General features: G+C 48.5%; 1 long non-coding RNA gene across 1 annotated transcript in view; it reads right to left on the bottom strand.

Annotated features, from left to right (window-relative positions):
• Positions 1-319: 319 nt before the first annotated feature.
• The window catches only part of LOC140216015 (uncharacterized), an 89643-nt gene continuing 62003 nt past the window's right edge, over positions 320-27959 (bottom strand). The window contains exon 2 of the long non-coding RNA XR_011892658.1: positions 320-444. This is a non-coding gene — a long non-coding RNA (uncharacterized lncRNA). The remainder of the gene's footprint in view (positions 445-27959) is intronic.

The following is a 27959-nucleotide window of genomic DNA, read 5'->3' on the forward strand; positions in this document are numbered from 1 at the left end:
CAGATCTGAACTGGAGTACCATGCACTACACTTCAGCCACATCCGCAGCACTTACAGATTTAATGCTAAACTTCAACCTCAGCCAGGTAATCGACCAGCCAACTCGCTCACAAGGCTCTCTACGAATAACATACGTGATCTCATACTCATAAGTAACCATTTCCCACTTCACGCAATTGAGATGGCAATAGTCGGTGGTATATCGGACCACGACATACCTAAATGTAAGCTCTCGCTTGAAGGCAACATAAAAAAGCTAAACCGAGAGCGTGCTGTACTTGATTTTCGTAGAGCAGCTCATGACTGTATTCTCACTCACCTGGCACACGAGTTTGATGCTTTTCTCCAAGCAGCTTCAGAAACGTGTTGTGACGTCAATACTTTGTGGCATCAATTTAAGTCAATCGTGCTACACTGCACAACAAACTTCATCCCGATGAAACGCTGCAAACCACAAAAGAAAAACCCATGGATATCACGTGAGGTCCTTCAAGCGAAGCGTAAAGTAAAAAGACTTAGGCACACTATTAAAAGAAAAGGGCCGACTCAATCTTTGAAAGACAATCTGACCTCCGCTCTCGCTGGCTTCAAAGGAAAGTTAAAAAATGCGAAACATCACTACTTCAGCACAACATTCCCCGACTACATTACCAACAATCCACACAGGTTTTGGAAATACTTTCGCCCGTGTTTAGGTATGTCACCCGAACGGTCTCTAGAAGAGAAAACGGCTCGAGCAAACACATTCAATAACTTTTTCTTCTCGGTTTTCACTTCAGATAATGGCTTACATGCCTCCCTACCCTGCCCACCTAAAACCATCGATTCATTAAGCATTACCAATGCCGGTATTTTTAATCTATTGCTTAATATCGACATCAAGAAAGCTAAAGGGCCAGACGATATCCCAAATGAATTCTTAAAAACGTATGCAGAATGGCGTAGCCAATACCTAGCCATTATATACCGCAAATAACTCGAGTCCGCGGAACTACCAGATGACTGGAAAAAAGCGAAGGTGATTCCAATACATAAATCCGGCGACAGCAACGAACCTTCTAGCTAAAGGCCAACGTCACTTATCAGCACATCTTGTAAAATATTGGAACATATTATCTGCAAATACATCACTATATTTCTCGAGCAAGAACACATATTAATACCTCAACAACACGGCTTTAGAAGTGGCCTCTCAACGGTCACACAACTAACCGAAGTGGTGCACGACCTTGAGCTCAACCTAAACAACCGAAGCCAGACAGACATGATCCTCCTCGACTTCAGTAAAGCGTTTCATTGTGTAAGCCATGTAAAATTAGTTGCAAAACTGGAGGCGGCGATCGGAGGCGGTCAGATTACTGCATGGATAAAAAACTTCTTATCACATCGAACACAATATGTTATTGTAGATAACACCCCTTCTAGGTCTGTAGCTGTCACCTCCGGTGTTCCCGAAGAGTCAGTATTGGGCCCATTACTATTTTTGATCTTTATTAACGACATTGCTGCTAACATTGAATGTGACATTAAGCTCTTTGCAGATGATTGTATTATTTATAAAGTAATTTTCACTTACGCAGACCACTTATTATTAAACAGAGCACTCGATTTGGTGTCCAATTGGTGTAAAGAATGGCAAATGTCAATTAACACCACTAAATCTGTAGCATGTCCTTTACAACAAAAAAGAAGCCTTCAGAATTTTCTTACGCCCTCGGTGGCACTTGCCTGAATAAAGTAAATAACCACCAATACCTAGGCTTCGCATTCTCTTCTGCCCTTTCATGGAACTTCCATATTGATAATATTACCTCAGTCGCATTACGCAAGCTTTTTTTCCTTAGACGCTGTTTACGCCTTGCACCGAAACACACCAGACTACTAGCCTATACAACTTTTGTTCGCCCCGTCTTAGAATACGCTAACATCATCTGGTTTCCACACACATCAACTAACATGTCAAAACTAGAAAAGGTGCAAAGAAAACCTGTGAGGTTCACTTTTAACAGATACAGTCCCTATGACTCTCCTACAAACCTCTTAGCTGATGCAGGTCTTAAAACACTATCTGTTAGGGCCAGACACGCCCGCTTAAAGTTCATCTACCAACTAATGCACGACTGTTATAAGATACACCGAACTAAGTACGTTACTTTGTCTACATCACGTCTGTCGCGAAAAAATCACCCATTTACATTAAACCAGTACAGTGTTCGCAATGACACGTTCAAGTTTTCACTTTTCCCACGTGCGATCAGCGAATGGAATCTCCTCCACTCAGACATAGTTTCCTCTCCGTCAGTTTCATCGTTCATCAACCTACTAGAGACATCAAACAGAGAAGACGCCAATTAACACACCCACATATCTTAAACTGTAATACTTATTTCTGTGCGTGGAATTTCTGCATTTCAACCCCCAAACTCGCCGCTTCTGCGCGGTTATCTGTTAGCTGTATACGTTCTCTGCTCACAGGGGTCATTCATTCGCTACTTTTTATATAAATTCTAGTAAAACAATATTGTTATATTGTTATACGAACTACATTGTTATATTGTTATTGCCATATTGTTATACCAACCAATAGTATTGTATCATAGGTAATTTCTGCAGTAGTTAAGGAAGCCTTTTCCTTTTTTCTTTCTTTCTCTTAATGTACCATGTAACATGACCTGTTTGTTTCTTTCTGTAAAATCTTGCCCACCTGCTTTGGTCTTAACTGAGACTGGCAGTATTGCAAATAAATAAAATAAATAAACAAACAAATAAATAAATAAATAAATAAGAGTTGTGCGACTGCCCAGGACATCCTTAACGAATGTTACATACCACATTATGAGGTTTTACTTGCCAGAACCACGATTTCATTTTCAGGCACGCCGTAGTGGAGGATTCGGGAATAATTTAGACCACTTGGTATTCTTTAACGTGCGCCTAACCCTAAGTACGCGGGTTTTCGCATTTCACACTCATTGAAATACGTCTGCCGCGGTTGGGATTCGATCCCGAAACCTTGTGATTAGCAGCCGAACCCAATAAAAGCTAAGCAACTTCGGAGAGGAAGGAATGTTGGCAGTTTGAGGAAGGTGACAGCTGGCAAGTAAGAATATTTGTTCCAACCCTCATTGCGCGAGAATCGGTACCAGCCGTCGAAGAATGACACCGTAGAATGCACTGTATTCAACGTGATGCAGTCCGCGTCCAATATTTCAGACCGGAATCATACTGTAACTACTGACGACCAGGCATCTCGCTAATACGTGCAGTCGCTTGACAGCTGCCGAGCGCTGGCGTCGGCCACAGGACCTACTTGACCTTTGTTCAACACTTCCCGACATTCTCGTCTTATTTCGCACCATTGCGTTTCAGCTGAACTGCTTCAATAGCCAATTTATTTGTCCCGAAATTTGGCCACCCTGTCAACGTTATGGTTTTTTATTTTTAAGTCATCTTTTATATTAAGGCTAATGCTGTCCTGAAATTGCCAGCGGTTTCACCTTTCCCAAAATGCCCGCATTTTCGTCGGCCTCTCTTCATATTTTGGAGGATTTTTAATAGACGTGGAAACCATTGCGTGGCCTCCTGACCAAGCTGCTCAAAAAGTCATTTTATATCCCTGAGGTCTTGTGCAAGCTTCTGCCTTCTTGCCGTTCATCAACCTCCTGATTTCCCTGTCAACTGTATCCCATTTTGACGACTCCAATCCCACGGAAGTTGGCAACGATATAAATTCCATGGGATTAAACTTTAAAGCCATTTAAATCAATTCTATTGTGGATACGACAGCCGCTTTTTCTCACTATGAATGGAAATATTGCCTTAATGAGCGCCATTCTTAAGCATTTAAATTGATAGTGAAAACATTATACGGATCCCATGTATGTGCGAATCGATGTAAGCAAAGCTTTCTGTGTTTGTTGTCATTGTCATACGTAATCTCCACAGAGTAGACAGGCACTCTATAATGAAATGCTGTCAATGTTTGCCTGAATGCGCCTGCCATTGTGATGCAAATAAACGTAACTTCAACTCATTTTCTCGGAAATAAACGCTGAATGAAATGCAGACGTCATCATAAACAAGATCAACAAGCGCCGCAGTGCTCGATCTTATGATCTCTCTATTCGTAAGCTTATATTAGTGATTTTTTTTTTTTGGGGGGGGGGGGGGCGATGTGCTCTTGTACCCTAGAAATGTCCCTCCGACGTCTCTCATGTGCTCGTTTTTATTCTCAAGTATCCAATGAAAATTCTCATCGCTGCAACGTCATGATGTCCTGGTGGCAGGCCACCATGGCTTGTCGCGCAAGTATGACCACGCTGATTCATTTGGGTTGACATATACTATTTTGTGCGTCATACTACGCCGCATTCATCTTTCAAACTATGCCGGAGCTCGAAAAGGGCGGCCAACTCACTACGTCCCTTTCCTCTGTTTACTTCCGTAAATTGTGTGTTTATCGCGGTGGTTACCAAATACGCCCAGCGGTATGCTACCACTCAAGCCTTTCTGACGGCTGAGCAACTCAAGTCGCAGGCTTTATTCAACATGTCGTCGACGTTCAATATGGCTATGCTCAATTACTTTTCGCGGACTTCGCTAACAGTCTTCTCCCCAGCGCATGTAGGCTTGCGGCTGCGTGCAGATTGTGGGTCGCCTTAGCTTTATTGCAAATTTGCTTTCACCGACTCTTTTCAGCTATAACTGAAACGTCGGACAAAAATGAGACGTACCGTTGATTATTTTTTTCTTGTTTTCTAGGTTTAAACCGAAAACGCTCATTTACACAAATAGTTATTTTTTTAAGAAATGGCATAAGCATACTATATTTGGAGGTCACGTCGTTGTGTCAATACGGGCCGGCACCACGTATCGACGAAAGGGCATCACAGTGCCGATGCACGCGGCAGTTACTGAATGAAGAAAACAGGAAACGACTGTTTTGCAGTTCTCGCAACATATTATACACAGAACACAAGGCACCCACCACCATGACATTTGATTTTTGACAACATCGACACACAGTGGCGGACTGATATACTTCCTAAAGGGGTTTAATTTTATTATTTCATCGCAGAACCGCAAGCACAGGTTGCGTCGCGCGTATACCGCAGCCACGTACTGTGGCCGCGCTCCTTTTCCTCTAACAATGTGGCCCCCGGCGGCTTCACGCGCTCCCGTAGGTGGCGAATTCGACTGTTACTCCAGAAGTTTAAATACATAACCTCTTTGCATAGAAATGACGGCATGATTGTTAACATATTGTTGGCTTGGATATGCTTGGCACGAGGCCCAAAACCCTGTCTTCTAACGCGTTCTTATGTTTGCGTTCGGGTCTCTGTCTTGAAGGCACGCGCACCCTAACATGCTGCAATGGTGCTTGCGTTGAGCGTATGTAAGGCGAAAAACGCGGTTCTAAAATGTTTGTTCACTAACTTGTGCAGTACACCTATGTTTATAGTATTCGCGCAGTATAGTAGTAGTATAGTAAGAGTCACGAGTATGGCATCCGTAACAGCAAGCGTCACGTTATGGTCGTAACTTGTCGGGACAGCGTAGTTGTAATCCACAGTAGTAAGTAATTGCGAAGATTGGTTTTCAGTAAGGGTTTGTTACCAAGAACGACGGGAGCTTATACTGCCGCAAAGGACGGATGCTGGTCGGTGGCTTTTAATAATTTACTCGACACATCACACATCTACACTGGAATTCAACTGGTTTCGCCAACTCTTGCTTTTATTCTCTCGCCCCTAAGCTGCGACTTCGCCTGCCACCCGGGCCCCAGCTTTTCGTCTTTGTCCCCCGCTTCTTTCCCAATCTGCTGAGACGTGCTTCCACTGATGCTTGCTCCTCCTTTTTCTCAATAAATGAAGGCATTCAGTCATGCATTCCTAAGTTACTGCAGAAAATAGCGTGTCTTTATCTCCATAACCACCCTGTCTCTCACCTGGACTCTTCCATCGCAAAACAAAGTTGCTGTGTTGCAAATGGCTGGGCGTGACATATACAATTTTCTAGCAATGGCCAGTAGCACGGTGGGCAATTTTCGGTGGGTGACGAGACAGTAGATAAAACATCTTCTCTGCCTTATCCACACTCAGTGCTCAGCTTAGTGAGCTACTATTAGCCGCTACGACAAAGTACGAAATGAAAGAAACCTAGCTGGGCTGGTCGCGGGCAGCTTTTTGGATTCGTGATGCGTCGACTTAAAATATATATATTTCTCATCTAAGCCTAAATGACAGCTATATAGGCGAGGTGAGTTACGATAGCTCGTTGGTTTGGACTAACGACGCCCTTCACGCAGCACTTTCGTCTTATGCGTGTTTGCGAACGGGAATGAAAGACAGGACGGTAACACGCCTTCCTGAAATGAAACATTCGGAACAACCCTTTGTTTGGTGGTTGGACATATGTCGAGGGTCCCCGATATGAACCACCTGCAAGTGTGTATCACCTTGCAAGGGGAACTCAGATGAAATGTCGACAAACGGATAGGCTTTTAATTATCATACGTATATCTTTATTGAAATTCCTTACCGTGAGGTGAAAGCCGGCTAATAAACATTTATATTTTCTGTGTTAAAAAAAATTAAATTATGGGTTTTTACGTGCCAAAACCACTTTCTGATTATGAGGCACGCCGTAGTGGAGGACTCCGGAAATTTCGACCACCTGGGGTTCTTTAACGTGCACCTAAATCTAAGTACACGGGTGTTTTCGCATTTCGCCTCCATCGAAATGCGGCCGCCCTGGCCGGGATTCGATCCCGCGACCTCGTGCTCAGCAGCCCAACACCATAGCCACTGAGCAACCACGGCGGGTAATTTTCTGTGTTATTAAAACATCCTGTTAATAAAAGGTTGATGTTCTTTACAGCCCCCTAAATGAAAAAGTAAGTTATGAAAAATAAATTGGTGCGGTAAATGTGTAAACGCAGACGCTAGAAAAGGCCTAGTCCGTTTCCCAGTATTCAATCAATGAAGATGGAGCACCTCTATACTCTCACGTTGTAGTAATGTCAAGAGCAAAACACTTGCAAAAGAGTCAGTCACGAATGTAACTCATTATAAGGTGAGCTTGCGCTGGAAAAGAAAATAACACTCAAACATAACGATCGCTGCGCGAAAAGTGCTTCCTCTTATTCCGATCTGCGGATCAAGGCGTCGGTTCGTCAGAGTGGAATGCTCGTACATTGCAGCGCAATCTCGGGTCGTCATATGTGATGAAGAATGTACGCCAGTATTCGCTTCACGCGCGCAATCTGATAAGATAACGCTCTTTCACTATTCAATCCGTGACAACATACTGGATATTAGAAACACATGCAGGCGCATCTTGAGCTAACTGATAACTTTAGAACTGTGGTTAGACGCTAAAGAAAGCCCCCCTCCCCCCATAAGAAAAAGAATACAGTTGCTTTCAATATTAGCTGAAACATAGTGTTTGTGGTTTAAAAAGGGCCGCCAACACTGCACAGCGGCGCCGACATACAGGAAACTCAAGACATAACCACTTTCCAATTGCTGGTATTTATCAAACCAGCATATCGTGGTTCAATGTAGCCCTGTAGTTCAGGGGCCAGTTACACCATGGGTACTGTATCGGAGCTCATATTTCATGTCAGCATTTATTGTAACAGAATCCCAGTATTTTTTTCTTTAGATCTTGTCATTAGACAGCTAAAATACATCCAGCGAAACCCTCACCTTATTATTTCAATACTTTTCGTTCTAACGTACATATGCGTGCTGATATATATGTTACAAAGCACTAAAAATGTACCCAATGCTTTCCTCCAGGAAGCTGTTTTTATTCCTTATGATGCCAGGAAACCGAGTCTGATGCCACCAACGCTCAGAAACCTAATCGGGAGCGCGCACAATGTTCTCGCACACCTTGTGGGATGTACTGTAGCGCTGAGGTGCTTCTTGTATGATGTATGAGAATCGGTTGTAAAGACAGACGTGCAAGGTTGGGCCACGTGCTTAAACTCATGAAGTTGATTTGTGCCAAGATGACCTGCCCAAGCTTTCACACTTACTTTATAAGAAGTCTACAGCACCATCAGTATGCCGGTGCTTTTAACTGCAGGAAACAAAACTATTGAAACGATACAAACAATGGCATCGCATGGCAAGAACTTCATTTTAGCCCAGAGAAACTAGGGTCCGAGGGCACAAGCCCCCAGGCTAAGTCGATGGCTCCGCCCACGTAGGCACCGGTAGGCTAAAGGCTTTCCCGATGTCGTGAGCTCTCCGGACGGCCAGGAGTCGATCTTGGAGGACTTCGCTGGATATGCGCCGACTCCAGTCCTCCTCACTGTTGAGATCCGAAGCCCTTTGGTTGGGGCACAGCCAGAACATATGATCAAATAGACATGGAGTGTGTCCACAACTTTTAGATTCCGCGGGATAATCCTGGTCAATTTTGTTAAGCACAAAAAGGTGTGGGATAAGATTTAGTTTGAATCATTCTTAATGTGACTGCCTGAGCTCGGTTGAGCTTCTGATGGGGGGGGAGGAAAAGACCTCCTGCCGTCCCTATAGTGTGAGGTGATCTCGTGAAAAGTAGTAAGTGGGTCTTTGTAGGAGCCGCAGTCATCCTGGAGCAGTTCCTGATCTGATGTGCGGCGTCTGAGATCTCGCACAACAGAGTGAGCTTGCTCATTAGGATTGCAGCCATTGGGGCTGACCGAGTGGCCCTGATGAGCCGGAAATTAGACTAGGCGTGAGCTATCCAGTTGGTCGTAATTAAGATTATTAATACTGTGTATAAGTAACTTGTGTGCTTCCACTGAGAAGGAGCCGGCTGAGTAATTCCTAATAGCTGCACGGGAATCGGAGAAAATCGTGGAGCCTCTCTTCATTGTAATTGCAAGTGCTATGCTTGCTTCTCCGGCGGCATGAATGGAGCTCGTTCTTAGTGACGCCGCGCTTATTAATTTACCGCTCTCATCGATCACGGCAATAGCGTAGCGGTTCCCGATCCATAACTAGTTACATCGACAAAAAGAGCTGAGCTGTGTTGTTGGTGCAGTTTACCCAGAATGCATTTGGCCCTTGCGTCCCTTCTGCCCTTGTTGTGGACAGGATGAATATTTCTAGGCATGGGGTCTACAACTAATTGTGTCTCCACCTCCTTGGGTATTTTGAACTAAGAGACGTCTCCTCCTCGAGGCAGTATTCCGGCTTCATCTAGAATTTTACACCCTGGCTTAGTGTTGGAGAGTCTTGCAATTTGTGACATCGAATGTGCCTCAATGCGCTCATCTATAGTGTTATGAAGTCCTAACTTGTTGAGGAGTTCGGTACTCGTTCCGTGCGGGAGTCCCAGAGCCCTTTTGAGTCCGGAACGTATAAGTGCGTTTAGCTTAGCCTTCTCTCCTTTACCCCCGTTCAGGTATGATGCAATGTACGTCACATGACTGATGAAAAATGCATGATATGCTTTGATGAGATTGTCCTCCTTGAGGCCTGCATTTCGATTTGAGACCCTGCCCAGGAGCTTTAAAAGTACTGTTGGCATGACCTGTGAGACGCTTCAGGGCCGTAGCTTTACAGCTCCTTGCGTCAATGAGAAGACCCAGAATTGTAATTTTCTCTACTCTGGGTATGACCCGTCCTGTGTTGTCTGTGATTTTAATTGGCAGAGTTTCTAAAGGCGCAAGGTTTCTAACACCTTGTCTCCCCTGTCTAAAGAGCAGCAGCTCAGATTTACTATGTGATAGCTTGAGTCCCTTAAGGAAGGATTCTGTGGTGTCTGCCGCTGCCTGTAGTGTCTGCTCTAGTGCTGCGAGTGACCCCCTTGGGACCCACACTGTGATATCGTCAGCGTATATGACGTGCCCCAAGCTCGGGATTTTGGGCAATTCCTCCGAGAGCCTGTGCATGGCAATGTTAAAGAGGAGTGGGGACAATACTGAACCTTGTGGTGTGCCGTTGTTGCCTAAATTGTATGGACCGCCTGTGACTGTCCCGAGTTTGACCCGAGCTGTCCGATTAGCTAGAAAGAACGTCACATAATTGTAAAAATTGCTTCCCAGGTTCAAGGTTGAGATTTCATGTAGGATATGCTTATGTGCAACCGTATCAAATGCTTTGATAAGATCCAGACCCAGGAGGCCCTTTACGTCCCTTCTAGGGTCGTCAATAATAGCCCGTTTGATCATGAGCATGGCGTCCTGTGTGGATAATGCCTTCCGAAAGCCTATGAGATTGTGCCTGAAAAGCTCCTTGTTTTCTATGTGTTCTATTATCTTGTTATGAATAGCATGTTCGGCTACTTTGCCAATACAGGATGTAAGTGATATGGGCCTGAGGTTCTCCTTTGTTAGTGGTTTGCCGGGTTTCGGTATAAACGTCACCTTGGCCTCCTTCCATTCCGGTGGGACAGTGCCGGATCTCCAGTGACTATTAATTTTGACCGTGATTATGTCTATGGCATCATCGTGCAGGTTTCGCAAAAGTTTGTTTGTGATGCCATCCGGAACCGGGGCAGATCTCCCATTTAAATTAAAAAGTACATGCCTTATCTCAGCTGCAGTGAAGTCACTGTCCAAGTCCGGTTGCGATATTCCGGAGTAAGGTTCGCTTATTTCTTCTTCGTTTTCATATTCATTTTTAAGTGGCAGGTACATGTGTGCGATGTCATTTGCGACCTCTCTGGCTGTCCGCCCTTTAGCTATCTGTTTATTGACGAGTCTCTTTATGGCGAGGTTTGTAGTACCTCTGGAGAGCTTGTCATTAAGGAGGCTCTTCAATAGATTCCATTTGCCTCCTCTGCGCAATCTACCGTCTGTTTCTGAGCAAGTTTCGTATCATAGTTGACGTGAAAGTTGAGCCGCGTATGTTTCGATATCACGATTAACTTGGGCGATCTTGGCTCTAAGTCTTCTATTGAGTCTGTGACTCTTCCATCTGGTTAGAAGGGAATTTTTCGCTTCCAGCATGTGAGCTAGCTTGGAGTCCATTTTTGGGACTTCGATTTCTGTCGAGACTGCTTTAGTAGCTTTCTTAATCGTTGCCTTTAGTTGATCTAAAAACTCCCCATAAGATTCGTCATCTATGCTGGTTTCCTTACGCAACTTACGAAAGAGATCCCAGTCCACGTACTCATATTTCCTTAGTGGTGGTGGTTGCGTCTGTAAGACGACTTCAATTATGTAATGATCACTTCCTAAATTCTCCTGCAGATTGTCCCATGAGCCTTCAATTCCCCGAAGGAATGTTAGATCCGGGGTTGTATCTCTGGTAGCGGAGGTACCAGTTCTCGTGGGGAAGTTAGCATCTGTAATAAGAGCAAATTTTAATTCACTTGCCGTGGTTGCTAAATTAGTACCCTTGACGCGCTGATGACCATAGCCCCATTCTTTGTTGGGAGCGTTGAAGTCCCCAGCCACTAAGAGTGGGGCTGTGTCTGCCTTACTTGAAATGCGGCCCAAGAGGGTCTTAAAATCCGTTTTCCTATCTTGCGGAGAACTATAAACGTTAGCTACATACACGTTAGCTGCTTTTTTGTTCTTCAGGATGAGTTCGATAATTTGTGCTTCTAGACCAACCTTGTACTTCGGAAGCTCGTGAGTTTCATAGGAGGTACCCTTTCGAACCAAAGTCGCTATTCCCCGACCCCCTGGAATGGTCAAGGTTTCGGAGTTGTAACCCGGTAGAGAGATATCCTCCTTAGCTAGTGTTTCCTGTAAGAGAATAACGTGCGGCTTAACTTCGGCCGAACTAATGAGCTGCTGCAGGGGAGCCTTGCGCCTTCGGAAACTCGCACAATTCCACTACCATATTTTAATGTTATTCTTGTCATTTGAAGCCATTATGATACCATTGGTTGACTACCCGCACCCCTAGAGTCCGCGCTCGGGCTACCGTTTGTGCCTCCGTGCGCTTCCGATGCAGCCGCTGCGCTTGCCTTTGCCTTAACTTTGGGCCTTTCTAGTTTACCCACTCGAGCATCTAGATTGGTGATGAGCCCCATGATTTTCGCCAGAGTCCTGTCTATTATGGCTAACCTTGCGGCTATTCTGACTTTTTTGTGTTTGGGGGGTGCCTCACTCTCTCCCATCTCCTCTGCCTCAGAGGTTTCTAAATCTTCCTCCTCTGTTTCGCTAATGGGAACAGGGTGGGGGCTTTACGTTTAGGTTTGCCGGCCAAGGGTTTTGGAGCCGTTGTCTCCATCTGACTACGGGGTGTTTCGGACCTTTCTTTAAAGGATTTGAAAGCCTCCCTGAGCCCAGACAGTTCTTGCCTTAATTTCCGATTTTCTGATGCTAATGCCAATATTCGGGGATTTGACTCACGTTCCGGCTGTGCCCTACTATTAGTACTCCTAGACCTTGCCCTTGTCGGTTGTCCTGTTTTCCCAAGGCCTCCGTTCTTGACTCGATCGGCCCAGGTTGCTCTTGGGGTCGACTGTGAACGGGACCTCGATCTTGCCCCAGGTACTCGGGGTTTCGGGTCGACACCAGAAGATTCTCCAGAGCTGGTTTGTCCTCTGGATCGAGAACGCCCCCTGGAGCGGGAGCGCCCTCGTGAGCTGGAGCGTCCTCTCGTGCGAGAGCGCAAGTTGGCGTCATTTTCTTGCATGATCCCTTTGCGCTGGGAATCGTCGCTGTCTTCAATGTCGTCGGCCACCTGTGTATAGCGTGCTTGCTGTCGTTGGCGCCTTCGACGCCTTTGTCTCACGATATAAGGCATCTGGAATCTTCGACTGCATTTTCGGTCCCCAGTTGGGTGTGTGCCACCGCAAATAGCGCACTTGGGATCACAATGATGATCTTCAGGTGGGGAAGTGATTCCACAGCTCCTACACTTCCTAACACTTGCCGGATCAGGACACACGTCGAATCTATGTCCGATTTCACCACAGCCGTAGCACACATCTATCTGTCGTCGGTAGAGATAACAGGGCATGAGTACGTTACCACAAATAACGTGGTTTGGCACTCTTTGTCCTTCAAAAAGTACCACCCCCATTGTACTTTGCTTGATCCGACGTACCTCGACGAGGCCCGGATTTCGGTGATTGACGAAAAGGGTTTTCAGTTCCGCGTCGCTAATGTCCAGGTCGATACCGCGAACAACACCCTTACATGTATCTTCTCCTGCTGCTGTGTAGGCCGCCACTTCGAAGGGTCCATCCCTCGCATGGATATTGCGTACCTTGGCGTAAGCTCTCGCGTTTTCTTCCCGCGGAGTCGATACCACCAAAATGTTTTGACAGCCGTTCGGACAGTACATGTCCTCCGTCGTGTGTTCCGGCGCTAAGGCTGCCGCCATGGCCAGCACTCTGGAGAGATGTTCCAGGCTGAACTTTTTAACGTCGAGGCCGCCACGGGGGCGGACAATTATCTTGATGTGATCCCTCGGTAGCATCGGGATCCTAGAGGCGGTAGCGACGCGCTTAAGCACGTTCTGCGATGTGGCCGTGCGGCGACTACCTTTCCCGCCATGGTTGGTATCCTTTATAGCCACGGATTTTCCGCCAGCGGCTAATGCGCGTCTCCTTCGGCGAGTGATGGCTGTTATCCATCCGATATCTTCCTCCGAGGTGATCTCCATGCCTTCAACAGCTAAGCCGGAGGCCATGCCTACACTCCGTCTGGCGTGTGAGGCCTAGGCCTACAGCGCGAGTTAGGGGCTGGCACCTTTTCTACGTGGCACGCAGAAAACAGTTTGCAAAGAGGCGAAAAATGAACCCACCGGCAAAAAATGGGCATCCACGTAATCCTTGTGATACGACACGTCGATCAACACCAGGTTCTCAGGGGTGGCACAAACATTCGGCGCAAAAACATTGATCGAAGCGGGAGCCGATGTTTGCACGACCGCACTAGTCGGCTTCTTCTGCTTCCTCCCCGATACAAACAATGGTAACATCATTTTATCATTCGTGTGTTCAGATTGGTAACCTCTAGATGCGGAGTAAGTTGAGAAGTTGTTTGAGTAATTAACAAAGCTACGTTAATTAAATTTTCAGTAATGGTTCTTACATGGCTAAAGAAAATGAGCAGTTTGGAGCCCGTCCTCGAGATTATGCAGCCAAGCGAAAGAATTTCGACTAAACGTGCTTCTGTAAGAGCCATGCGAACAAAAATTTTCCAAGTAAACACTCTTGGAAGACGTAACTGACGCAGAAAAAGAACATCTGTAAAGTCACAGAAAGAACAGCACTTCACGAGAGGTCACAAAGGAGGAACCACACACAAACTGCGCTAACTTTAAGCGCTGCTCTTTATGTGATAATGAAACAACTAGCCCGTCAGTCATTCCTTCCAAACCTGTAAAGTGAACCTGACCACATCTAGCCTTTTGTGATGCTGTCATCAATAGTATGGCCCAGTGAACATGTTCCCCATGGCCACATAGTCTCGTTCGAGTTCTATTCATGCTGCTTTCTCGAAAGCAAGCATTTTAAAGTTTTAGTGTCAATACGGCAGTGAACATGTGCCGCCGAAAGCTTCCTTGGTCGCAGAAGCGATGCATGACGGAATGATGGTGCAGATTTTGGGGCGTCGCTGGCATCAAGACAATGCGCTGCCGCCGAGGGAAGGAAGATAACGAAAGTGAACAGCTTGGTAGCTGCTCACGGAGCCGTGCCGACGGTGGCGGTGCTGTCATGACGAAATCTGAGGCGGTGATATTGACGGCTGGGGCGTCTTTTTTTCTTCTTTTATTCTTTTATTCCTTTTTTTCCCAGCGAAGTCGTTAGGAGGAAGCTTTAACTCAGGCCCAACTCCGACGCGGCCTATTCAAATAGATGTAAAACGCCGAAACGCTTTTCTGAGATAACCCCTGGGCCGATTTTAATGAACTTTGCTGGACTCAGGAGAGAAGGGTAAATTATAGTGACTATTGGAAGCGGAATTTCTATTTAGGGCTTGAATACTGGTAAAAGAATTTCAAAAATTTGAAAGTGCGAAAAATACAGAAGCACGAAGTTTACAAATTAATAACTCCGCATCAAGAACTGATATCGCGGTTCTGTGAACAGCATCCTTTAGACAATTTAAAGCGGACAAATCCAATATGCCGATTTATATCTTACGTGAAGTCGTTACATTGTGAACCAGGATGCATAATATATCGATTTTATCCGCTTCAGATGTGCTGTTAGATTCAATGTACAGAATTGTGATATCAGTTTTCATTGCCGAAAGTTAGAGTTGTAAACTTGATGGTGTCGTTTTCTGAAAACTTGCGATTTTTTCCAATTTTGAATAAACAAATGGTTACCTAAATCAAAAATTCTCAACGCACAGTCACTAGATTTTAAGTTTTCTTTTAAGTGCAACGAACCTTGTAAAATTTGATGCAGTGGTTGTGGAGAAAAACGAATTCTCCTTTTACATGTATTTAGATAGGACCACCAGATCTCGAGCTAAAGGTTCCTCTTAAAGGCTACATTCCCCACTATCGCGTCCGCGTGTAGAGCAAAATCCCGAAGATAGCGTAATACCGGCCTGACCCGCAGAGGAGGTGAAGCAAGCGTTCAGCTCTCCCCATACGTGGTGCTGATCCCGAATGTAACGCCATGCCAGGCCGACCTGTGGCGGAGGTGAAGCAGGCATTCACACTCCCCATACGTGGGCCGATCCCGAAGACAGTGCAATGCGGGGCCAACATACGGCGGAGGTGCAGTTCGCCATTAAGGGGCCCACATGCACAGTTTTGCTGGTCATCTTTCTTCACAGAGTGGGAGGGCACTGATATTTTTTTTATCAAACATCAGGTTATCGACGTCGAAACCAGGGCCACCAAAGCTGTCCTCGGGCTCGACCTAGAAAGCGCCTTCGACAAAGTGACGGACTCTGCCATCCTCCCGCAGGTATCCCATCTAAACCTAGGCGAGAGGCCGTACGAATATTTCAATGACTTCCTCACCGACAGAACGGCGGAGCTCAGAGCCGGCGACCTGAAGACGGACGAGAAGACATTAGGGAGCCAGGGCACTCCCCAGGGCTCCGTCATCTCACCCATGCTATTTACCTTTGTTATGATTCAAGTTGCCAAAGGACTGTGCCAGCTTGAAGGACTGAAGCACACGATATACGCGGACGACATCACGCTGTGGGTGGACGGGGGCAGTGATGCCCGCATAAAATCCGCACTACAGACGGCCGTCGTATCGATCGAGGAAAGCCTAGAAAGTAAGGGACTGCGCTGCTCCCCAAGTAAGTCGGAGCTCCTGCTCTACCAACCGATCAAAACGCACAGAATCAAGAAGCAAAGTAAACATGATAAGATCAAGATCCGCACCAGGTATAGTAACACAATACCGACGGTCAGCAAGATTCTAGTCCTGGGCATGACGATCGAAGCGCTCGGCAGGAACGGAGACGCCGTAACCCGCATCATGGGTAAGGCGGCCAACGCCCCCAGACTGCTCAAGCGTGTTACCACCAAGAAGGGAGTCATGAAGGAGGAAAACATCATCAGACTTATACACTCCTTCGTACTCTACCACATAGTGTACGTGGCAGCCTTCCACAAGAGGATGAAAAGCGAAAAGAACAAGCTAGACATCCTAATCCGGAGGGCTTACAAAAGACCCCTCGGTCTACACGAAACTACCAACACTCAGCGTCTCCTCCAGCGTGGCATGCACAACACGCTCGACGAGACCGCCGAAGCGCAAAGAGCCGCTCAGTTGGAAAGACTGTCATCAACAAAGATCGGCAGAAAGATCCTGTGCTGTCTAGGCATCGGTTATCACGAACAGCAGGGACCAAAATGCCCCGTCCCCGACCACGTACGAAGGAACGTGCGGGTTGACCCCTTGCCGAGGAACATGCACCGGAATTCAATGAAGGCAGAAGACGCGCTAGAGCCAAGACACTGACGGACCTGCACGCGGAAGACACTGGCACCAGATACGTGGATGCAGCCGAATATGCCGGCCGCAACGGCTTCGCGATCGCGGTGGTCGACTCCAGAGGCAACGTGCGGGCGACCGCCAGTACATCGAGCAAGCAAGTGGAGGAAGCAGAAGAAATAGCCATCGCCCTGGCCATCGTAGACCGAGAATGTCACATGATCCTCAGCGACTCCAGACAGGCGGTGAGAAACTGCGTCAAAGGAAGAATTGCCCCAACGGCGGCACGCGTCCTGCTCCGACAGGCAGACAGCGACAAGAGGACTCGAATCAAGTGGTTCCCGGCGCACGCAGGACAAGCGTCGGAGAAGCATGCCAATCACAACGAAACGGCACACGCCCGAGCGCGAGGACTAACCGACCGCGCCCAAGGCAACGGCTGCCCGCTGTGGTTCAGCGCCAAAGACCGGATGACCAGCTATAACGAACTGACCGAGGCTTTCGGCTGGCCTGCAGACTTCTCCCGCCGCCCTGCAAAGGGCTGAGTAGGTCGCAGGCCGTGCTATTCAGGCAATTACAAACGAGAACGCTTCCAAGCCCGGCGCTATTGCACAGGATGTACCCAGAATCGCACCCCCATGACAAGTGCAGAGCGTGCTGCAGGGAGACGGCCACATTCGAGCAGATGGTATGGGATTGCTCTAAACATCCAAGCGAAGCTAACTCAGGACGTATACCACCGCAGCTTGAGAAAGCAACGCGGAGCGACGGCCAAGAAAAACAACTCCAGGCCGTCCAGCAGGTCATCGAGGCGCTGGCTAGGCAGGAGCCTGGCGAGCCGGCAACGGCGAGCGGGGATCCTCGCAAGACCACCCACCATGATGACGACGTAGGCCATTTCCGAAGCGCGAATTCGCGCTTTACTGCAGGCTCAATAAACGTTTTCCCAATCCAATCCAATTACTTATCCGCGTTTGTACTGCATGCGTCTGCGATGAAAACAAGAAGCAGGTATGCATGGAAAATCTGAGGTGGCGGCGGCAGATGGTAGCGCAGAAGTTAGCATGCCCAGCCCCTGTACGTACTTATATCGGCATTGACATGGGCTCGTGGGAGTGATAGCGACCAAATCTCTACTTTTTCTGCGCGCTCTAGCCATTGTGAAACTAAGGATGTAGTTAGCATGCCCAGTGACTGAATGCAAATTGCAGCAGTTACGAGTGGTGGAATCCCGCTGGGGCTGATTGTGAAGAAGTGAAGAAAACTTCCTTTCTCTGTCCACTCTCGCGATGGTGAAGCTAAAATGAGGAGGAGGCCTGACGGACACAACGTTGATGGTCACCATAACAGAATGGATGGACGACCTGCGGAAAGGACAAAGCACACCAAGTTTTTAGCGCTTGTCCTAAAGTAAAGCGCTAAAATGGCTAGTATGCCCTCATGGGGATGGTAGACCGAACTGCTTCTCACTGCTAACACTGGACTGATACTAAGAATATATTCCGTTCGCAGACACCACGCTACACTGAAATTAGCAAAACAATCTCAGTTTATAACCTGATAGTGTCAATTATCTGGTGTCCTTCTTGTGTGTGTATAGGGCATAAAGGTCCTGGCAATGAAATGGTAGTATCTCTGTTTTTGCTGCAGTTGCACACAAACAAAATTCGTTGAAGTGATCGGACAGCGATCTACCAGCGGAGAAGACCAACCTGCAAATTAAAAATAATTGGTGGTTTCAGATCTTCCAATGTACTTTGCGCTTAGCTACTCTCTGTAATATTTTTTTTTCTCTTTGTGCTCTTATGAAGAGGAAAACTCCTCATTACTACAATATCAACAACACTAGACAATATAGGCTGGCTTTGAAGCTGTGACCACGTACCGCACTTTTGTAAATTCAGCACATGTAGTATTGGGGCAACAGGTTTGAGCAAATTGATTAGGTTTTCGGTCAAAGCACTGTGACAGGCGGGAAGAAATCGTTGTCATGCCCGGTCGAAACAATACCATCTGAAATCTTCTTTACTTATACATATTTTTTTGAAAAATCACTATAACCCTTAATACGTTTGCTTCGTATGAGTTATATACTAGCTTGCCTCGTCAATCTCAATAATGTATTCTCTTTGTGGGAGAAGGCTTTCGTGAAAAAAGACGCAACATAACAGTAAAACATCCAGCAAGCTTCCTATCCAGATGATTGGCGAAATTGTGCACTGAGAACGTGTCGACTAGCGTGCGATTGAAAGTTGAATTATGATCGTTGTAAGCTTGTTTTGCGTCTAGCACGAGCGAGTAGTGTTAGCAATGACATTGGTGTGGAAATGGTCAGCTCGGTCTGCGATAAGTTCTTGTGGATCTCCACATTGAACGTCGCAGTCGTCACGATGAGAGCACTCCTGTGACATTATTAGCTCAGTGGGCTGGGAAGGCTCGAGTGGTAGCTCACCTTGAGGGGTATTGGGTAACAATTATTAATATACGTACTTCGCGATGATACAAAATAGGTAGAAACACCACTGGTGTTGTCTAACTATTCGTAAACAGGCCCCCAGATTTCAATTGCCCCACCCCAAACATTAAGTAGGCCTACCCCCACATTTCAAGTTGGCACACACTCAAATTTAAATTGGCCCACCCCCAAATATAATGTCGGCCACGGCCGATTTTCTTTTTGCCCAACCTTAAGCTTCAAGTTGGCTCAATCCCAAATTTCAATTGGGCCACCCCTAATTTTCAAGCTAGTCTACGCACGAATTTCCATAAATCGTCCTCCAAATTTCGAGTCGACGAACCCCAAAATTTAGGTTGGCCCACCCCCATATCGCCCCCAAATTCAGATTGGCCGACCCCGAGATTGCCCTCACATTTAGGTAGGACCAACCGCATATCACCCCCAAATACACATTGGCCCGCCTCCACAATACCACCAAATTTAGGTTGGCCCACTCCAATACCACCTGCGAATCGAGGTTGACCCACCTCATATCCGCCCAAAACTAACGCTGCCCCACCCCTCGATCACCTCCAATTTAGGATGGCCCACCGCAAATCACCCACCAATTAAGGTTATTCCACCTGTAATAAGATGATTTATTATAAGGCACTAGGCACAGTCTAGTCGCACTGGCAGAAGGCGAACGCTGATCGCGCGCACAGCCGACACGAGAGCGCCTTCTTCGTCTTCCTCTTCACCACAATGGCCCCCGGGAGAGAAGAGGAGCCATCCTGGCGACTTACGGCGTAGGTAGGATGAGGGGGTCATAGTACGGCTTAAGTCGGTTGACATGAACCGTGTCACGCCCGCGATGCCTATGGTCGGGTGAAGGTGTCACAGGTTCTACAATGTAGGTGACAGCGGAGGTACGGTCTACGACGCGGTAGGGGCCATCATAGCATGCAAGGAGTTTGGTCGAAAGGCCAGGGCTGTGAGGCGGGACCCACAACCAAACAAGGGAACCAGTCGGGAAAACTGGTGTAAGCGCTCCACTGTCACGCCGCAGCTTTTGACGACCTTGAGCAGCGGTCGTAAGGGTTCGCGCGAGCTGCCTACAGTCCTCGGCGTATTTGGCGGCTTCAGACACAGGCGTGCATTCGGAAGCGTCGGGTCGGTATGGGAGCATTGTGTCCATAGTACACGAGGGCTCTCGTCCATACAGCAGAAAAAAGGGCGAAAAGCCAGTGGTAGCTTGTGTGGCCGTATTATAGGCATACGTGACGAACGGCAAAACAGTGTCCCAGTTACTGTGATCCGAGGCGACGTATATAGTCAACATGTCACCGAGTGTGCGGTTGAACCTCTCTGTCAAGCCGTTCGTTTGCGGGTTGTAGGCTGTAGACTTGCGGTGAACGATGCTGCATGCAGCAAGAAGGGCTTGGATGACTTCGGACAAGAAGACACGTCCCCTGTCGCTGAGCAGTTCGCGTGGTGCGCCATGTCGAAGAACGAAGTTCCGCAAGATGAAGAACGCAACTTCGCGCGCAGAGGCCGCCGGGAGTGCGGCAGTCTCGGCGTAGCGCGTCAAGTGGTCGACACCTACAATTATCCATCGGTTACCCGAGGAGCTGCAGGGAAGTGGCCCATATAGGTCTATGCCGACGCGATCGAAGGGCCGAGCCGGGCAGGGCAGCGGCTGTAGCTCACCAGCAGGGCGCTGTGGAATTTTACGCGGTTGGCACGCCGTGCAAGCGCGCACGTACTGGCGCACGAAGTGATACATGCCGTGCCAGTAGAAACGCTGCCTTAGCCGAGTATACGTTTTCAGAACACGGGCGTGACCATTATGAGGAGCAGCATGAAAATAAGCGCATATGTCAGAACGCATGTGTCGTGGTATCACCAGGAGCCATTTGCGACCATCAGGCAAATAATTTCTGCGGTAAAGAACGTTGTCGCGGACAGTAAAGTGAGCGGCTTGGCGACGAAGTGTTCGAGAAGAGGGTGTGGCGGATGGGTCGTGGAGGAAATTCAGCATAGTTGAAAGCAGGGGATCCTTACGCTGCTCGTCCGGCATATCAGCGACGTTGAAGGCTGACATGGATGCGAAGAGCGGAGACACTGAAGCCACATCACAAGGTAGCGGCGATCGGGAAAGCGCATCGGCGTCAGAGTGCTTTCTGCCTGATCGGTAGACAACGCGAATATCATATTCTTGTAAGCGGAGTGCCCATCGGCCTAGGCGACCTGACGGATCCTTCAACGAGGACAGCCAGCAAAGTGAATGGTGGTCGGTGACAATGTCAAAAGGGCGACCATATAGGTATGGACGAAATTTGACGAGCGCCCAAATAATGGCCAAGCACTCCTTTTCTGTTACTGAGTAGTTGGCTTCTGCCTTCTTTAAAGTGCGGCTCGCATATGCGACGACGTACTCGTCATAGCCGTCTTTCCGTTGTGCGAGGACTGCACCAAGTCCGATACCGCTGGCGTCCGTATGTACAGTCTTGGTCAAAAAACTTGAACCCGCTGTGAACGGCCGGGGAGCGGCTGCGCTCCGCTATCGCGGCGCTGCCGCCGCCGGCGCGCGCGGCTGCTCGCTTGCGCCGAGGATAAAGAGAACGAGGGCAGCATGTCTGTTACTCTCAAGCATCCTTTGATAACAGCGCTCGTGAAAAACTAGTGCGTCGTTCGTTCTGCAGCTGCGAGGTCGTCTTGTGGTACGGCGCTCCGTGTGAGTAAATGCTAGTAAATGCTGGGGTGACTAAGGTGCCTCGATGTCAGCGCCGTCTCCCGCCGCGCATCGAGGCACCCTAGTAAATGCGCTCGCCTGGGCAAAATTGACCGGCTTCCATGCAGCGCATTATACTATAAAAATGGTCCTAATCATCGAAATTACCCATTACAATTTTATTTTACACATTCAAAGGCGAGAGCCTTCGTATTATGCTTTTAGATAAACATTTCTAATGTGTTTCGGATTGCGATGAAAACAAAAGATAAAATATAAGATGACATCCCTCAGTGCTGTCTAGCGTTGTTCCAGGTTTTATTGTAATATGCGCGCCATTCAATAATCGTTCATTTAGAAAAGACCAGAAGCAGTAATTTCGACTACAAAGGCTCTCTACGGAAAGGGCCTGTAACCACCGTTACAATATTTCAAATACGTTGACCGCACTTCCCCACTAAGGAACGACCACAGAAGTGCGTTTGGCGTTGAAGTTCTTTAATTAAACCTACGATGAAATTATGAAAACTTCTCGGGACTAGAAGACGTTTGCCCTGCCTGAGTAGCCGATTGAGTTAGACCCAGTCCCTCGGCATTTTGGAAAATGCGCACTACCTCGCCTTTTTTTATATCTTCGTGCACAATGCCTCATTGTCATTAGGGTCCATTTTATGCACACATGAGTCCACTGTAAGTTCATTCAGTTTGCATTGGTCACTACGCGTTTGAATATTAGGATTATATATTATAGGCTATAGGATTATCGCATAGTAAAAGCGTCACACCGGCGGTGCTGTCGCTGTCACGGGTTCACTGGAAGTATCGTTCGTCTCTACGAGAAAGGGATTCACAGGCAGTTAAAAAAAAATGGGTTGCACGTAGCGTCCTTTCAACCAGAGACCTTGGCTAGTTTACAGTCAAGCACATGGGCAGGCTGTAATTGTTCGGGGCAACCACAGACCAAGCCACACTCGATGCCTTGAAGGCATGCTCCTCCTGTGATTTCGTCGAGGGATGCAGGTGACACCCTGAAGCGTACGCTTTCTTGATTAATTTGCCACTTGTGACTTTCGTGATTAAAAATACGAGATGCTATTGTGGTGCATTAATATATCATTCAGCTGCGGAAGTCAGATCTTAGCTACGATCCTCGCAAAGTGCCCGTGTTCGAGCATGCGCAGAACTATTCATAGCGTTGTTCCTTTAATTTGGTCCAGAACAACATTAACTGTTGATTACGATACTCGGAATTGCGAAATTTGAGCGTATCGCGTTTGACAGCGGCCGCCAGAGACCCCCGCCCGCTCATCCAGCACACGCTGCAAACGGCATGCTAGCCGGTACCGTCGCGTTCGCGCCGCGCTTGCCACACTAGTTTTTCACGAGCGCTGTTATCAAACGACGCTTAAGAGTAAGAAACATGCTTCCCTCGCCCTCTTTATCCTCGGCGCAAGCGAGCAGCGGCGCGCGCAGGCGGTGGCAGCGCCGCGATAGCGGAGCGCAGCTGCTCCCCGACCGTTCACAGCGGGTTCAAGTTTTTTGACCAAGACTGTACCTCTGTAGGCGCTGTGAGATCGTAGTGTCGAAGAATCGGTGGCGAAGTAAGTAGGCGACGTAGTTGCTGGAAGGCTTCGTCACAGGAAGTTGACCACGTGGAGATGCCGTTGGTAGCGGTAAGCAAATTGGTCAGTGGTGCGATGATAGTGGCGAAATTGCGCACAAAACGCCGAAAGTAAGAGCAGAGCCCTATAAAGCTGCGGAGCGCCTTAAGAGTAGTGGGCGTCGGAAACTCTGCGACCGCGCGAAGCTTGGCTGGGTCAGGAAGCACACCGTCCTTCGATACAACGTGACCCAATATTGTTAACTTGCGAGCAGCAAAACGGCACTTTTTGATGTTAAGTTGGAGGCCAACAGAGGTAAGGCAGGTCAGTATCTCACGCAAGCGAACGAGGTGCGTCGGGAAATCTGGCGAAAACACCACGATATCATCAAGGTAGCACAGACATGTTTTCCACTTGTAGTTGCGAAGGATGGTGTCCATCATACGTTCGAAAGTAGCGGGCGCGTTGCAGAGCCCGAATGGCATTACGGTAAATTCGTACAAGCCATCGGGCGTGATGAAAGCTGTCTTCTCACAGTCATCATCTGCCATCGGCACTTGCCAATATCCTCGAAGATCCAAAGATGATCCAAAGATGAGCGAAGATCCAAAGATGAGAAGTACTCCGCGCCTTGCAAGGAGTCGAGGGCGTCATCTATCAGAGGCAGCGGATAGACATCTTTACGAGTAATCTTATTGAGTCGACGGTAATCCACACAGAAGCGTATTGACCCGTCCTTCTTGCGTACTAATACTACAGGAGACGCCCAAGGACTGTGGGAAGGGCGAATGACGCCACGGTGCAGCATGTCGTCGACCTGCTCGTTAATGATCTGTCGCTCGGCTGTCGACACGCGGTATGGTCGCTGGCGTAAAGGAGGATGGGAACTAGTGTGTACGCTGTGAGTGAGGGTTGCCGTACGCCCCAGAGATAGTTGGTCACAGTCAAACGACGAGCGAAAATTCTGAAGAAGTGCGAGGACTTGCTGGCGATATGGAGGCGGCAAATCGGCGTCTACGACAGATTCAAGAACGTCTGACGACGACGACGACAATGATGATGATGTGCACGGCACGGGAGAAGTGAGGGCGTCGAGTTCATAACAGGCCGTGTCGTCGGAAACATCGAGAATGTGAAGCGGGTCAAGGGGCTGAACACGACCGAGTGATTCGCCGCGCAGTAACGTGACATGTTAGTGAGACGGGTTACACGCAAGCATTGAGGATAATCCAGACACAGTGGTGAGGACGGCAAATGGGAGAGGTAGGGCCTTGCGACGTAGAAAAATCGGCGACGGTGTAAAAAGTACTGTAGCGTCTGGCGCGGTAGAGCAAGAGACGGGCACAAGCACACACATGTCGGGTGGTATGCCCGTATCGGACATAATAGTGAGCTTGGAGGCTTTTTGTTCAGAGGGGTCAGGCAGTGGGGCATCGGCAAGCGGGAAGAGCGCCACTTCGGCCCGGGCACAGTCGATGATGGCACGATGGTGCGACAAGAAGTCCCAGCCGAGAATAATGTCATGTGAACATGATGACAACACGAAAAATTCAACAACATAGACAATGCCGTCGATGACCACCCTTGCAGTACATTGAGCAAGCGGGGCTATATGCTGCGCAGTCGCGGTGCTTAGAAGCATACCAGCTAACGGCGTTGGGACCTTATGGAGGCTGCGACAAAGCTTTTCGTCGATAACAGAAACTGCAGCCCCAGTATCAATAAGCGCAATTGCGGCGGTTCCTTCGACCAAAACGTCCAATAAATTCTGTGGCGACTGTGCAGGCCTTGTAGAAGTCGCGAAGCTTGCAGTTCGTGCCTGCGGAACTGCAGCAACTAGTTTCCCTCGCTAGGTGACTGGCGGCGACGTAAGGGAGAAAGTGAGCGACGACGTGGTGATGGCGAACGATGGGTGCCGACAGGGCGTCGAGGAGGCGGCGAAAACTCGTGGTCGGGAAGCATCGCATGCCCGGTAGTATCGTGGGAATAGGCATATCCAGGCGGTGCGACAGTAGCGTTAGCAGGTGGCATGCGACGATGGCAGAAGCGCGCAACGTGGCGAATGGGTCAACGTGGCAACGTGGCAATGGGTCAACGTGGAGCATATGGGTCGGTTGTCGCGTGTGCGCCAAGGGGTTTGAACTGGGCGTCGAGATGGAATGGGAGGCGACGCGAGAGGAGGTGCAGCTTGAAGTCGCATTGGCGCCGGAAACGAGAACGTCGGCGGCGCAGGTCGCACGGCGACTTTTGCATAGGTCAGAGGTGCAGCCACGGGAGGGCAGGGTTGGGCGAAAGGTAAAGACCCAGCAAGTTCCTCGCGAATGGCCCGCCTAATGGGAGCAGCCAGAGATGTGTCAGGCTGGGGAGGTCCATCGTTGAGAGGCAGCATAGACAATTGGCGCGCCACCTCCTCACGAATGAAATCCTTAATCTCAACAGAGAGCGATGCTGCTGGCGTGGTGTTTGAGCGAAGCGTGAGGCCCGCGAGAGAGTCGCCATGTGCGAGAGCGCTGCGCGCAAGGACCCTTTGTCGACGCAGCTCATCGAAGCTCTGGCAAAGAGTGACGACAGCTGCGACAGAAGTAGGGTTCCGCGCCAGGAGCATTTGAAATGCGTCGTCCTCGATGCCCTTGAGGATGTGCTTCACCTTGTCCTCTTCAGTCATGGTGGAATCGACACGGGCGCAAATATCAACGACATCCTCTATGTAACTAGTATAAGTCTCGCTGGGCTGTTGAGCGCGCTGGCGGAGGCGCTGTTCAGCACGGAGTTTTCGCAAGGCTGGGCGACCGAAGACTTCCGCGAATGCAGTTTTGAAAGCGGACCAGGTTTGCAGTTCCCGTTCGTGATTGTGGAACCAGAGGTTTGCAACGTCAGCAAGATAGAAGATGACGCTACGGAGCTTCGTCGGGTCATCCCACTTGTTGTGTTCACTGACGCGCTCGTAGGTAGAGAGCCAATCTTCTACGTCAGACTCACCTAATCCGCTAAAAACAGGAGGGTCCCGCTGCCGTTGCACGGTGCCGCACGACAGGAGCGGCAGATGCGCCAAGCGGATTGTTGGGAGCGTCGTTCATAGTAGCGGCTGGAGCAGATGTTAAAGTTCGGCTGCGAAGCTCCAGGGTGAGGTCGGGGAGTGCAGCACCTTCCACCAAATGTAATAAGATGATTTATTATAAGCCACTAGGCACAGTCTAGTCGCACTGGCAGTAGGCGAACGCTGATCGCGCGCACAGCCGACACGAGAGCGCCTTCTTCGTCTTCCTCTTCACCACACACCCATATATCACCCCCCAATTCAGCTTGGCCAGCCACACATCACCCCCTTGGTTAGGTTAGCCCGTCCCCATGTCACCCCCAAATTTAGGTTGGCCCACCCCCATATCATCCCCAAATGCAGGCTGGCCCACCCCCATATCAGCCCCAAACTTAGCCTGGCCCACCCCTCTATCACCTCAACTTCAGGACGGCACACCGCAAATCACTCCCAAATTTAGGTTCTCCCACCCCCGTATCACCCCAAATCCAGGCTACCCCACCCCCCATATTCCCCCAGGCTAGCACGAGAAGTGGGCCGGCTACTTGGTGGTCGCGCTGTTGCTTTTTTAGGGTGCCCGCAGGCGCTCAGGAGGTCAGAGTAGATAGTAATGAACAAGGTCCCCTAGGGGAACACCAGAAGAGCATCGCCGTCGCTAACAGAAAAAGGAGGAAAACACGGAAAAGAGCTCCCTATGCAATAGGCTGCATAAACATGCAGGGCGGCAGAAGAAAGAAAAAGTGGGCAGAGATTGAGGAGCAGTAAAACAAAGAACAAATAGGGGTGTATGCGTTTACAGAAACGCACCTTAGAAACTCAGAAGAGCCGCCAGTTATTGAGAATTATGTTTGGGAAGGGTGCAACAGAACTAAGTCGGAAAGAAAGGGAGAGGGAGTCGGAATGGTCATCCATCAGGGAGCCAAAGTAAATTCACAATGTCAAGAGCATCTTTGGTTATCAGGTAGAATGAGTGGGAAAGAAACTTGGCTGGGCGTTACGTATTTGTGGACCGGAAGAAATTGCACAGAGAAGAATAAAGAGTTAGTGGAATGCATAAGCGCTGATATTAAGGGTTTTGGGAGTGGTGCTGAAATAGTCCTATTAGGTGACATGAATGCCCACATACAGGATTTAGATGGCTATACCGACAATAACGGGAAGTCAATGCTGAACCTTTGTGAGCAACATAACCTCGTGATCGTTAACACAGGGCTCAAGTGTGAAGGACAGAACACGTGGGAAGTGGGAAACCGGCAATTGACCATTGATTACTGTCTGATGAAAGAAGGAATTCGTGATAAGTTGAGAGAAATGGTCATCGATGAGGAA

Source organism: Dermacentor andersoni, chromosome 2, assembly GCF_023375885.2.
Source record: "Dermacentor andersoni chromosome 2, qqDerAnde1_hic_scaffold, whole genome shotgun sequence".
Lineage (NCBI taxonomy): Eukaryota > Metazoa > Arthropoda > Arachnida > Ixodida > Ixodidae > Dermacentor > Dermacentor andersoni.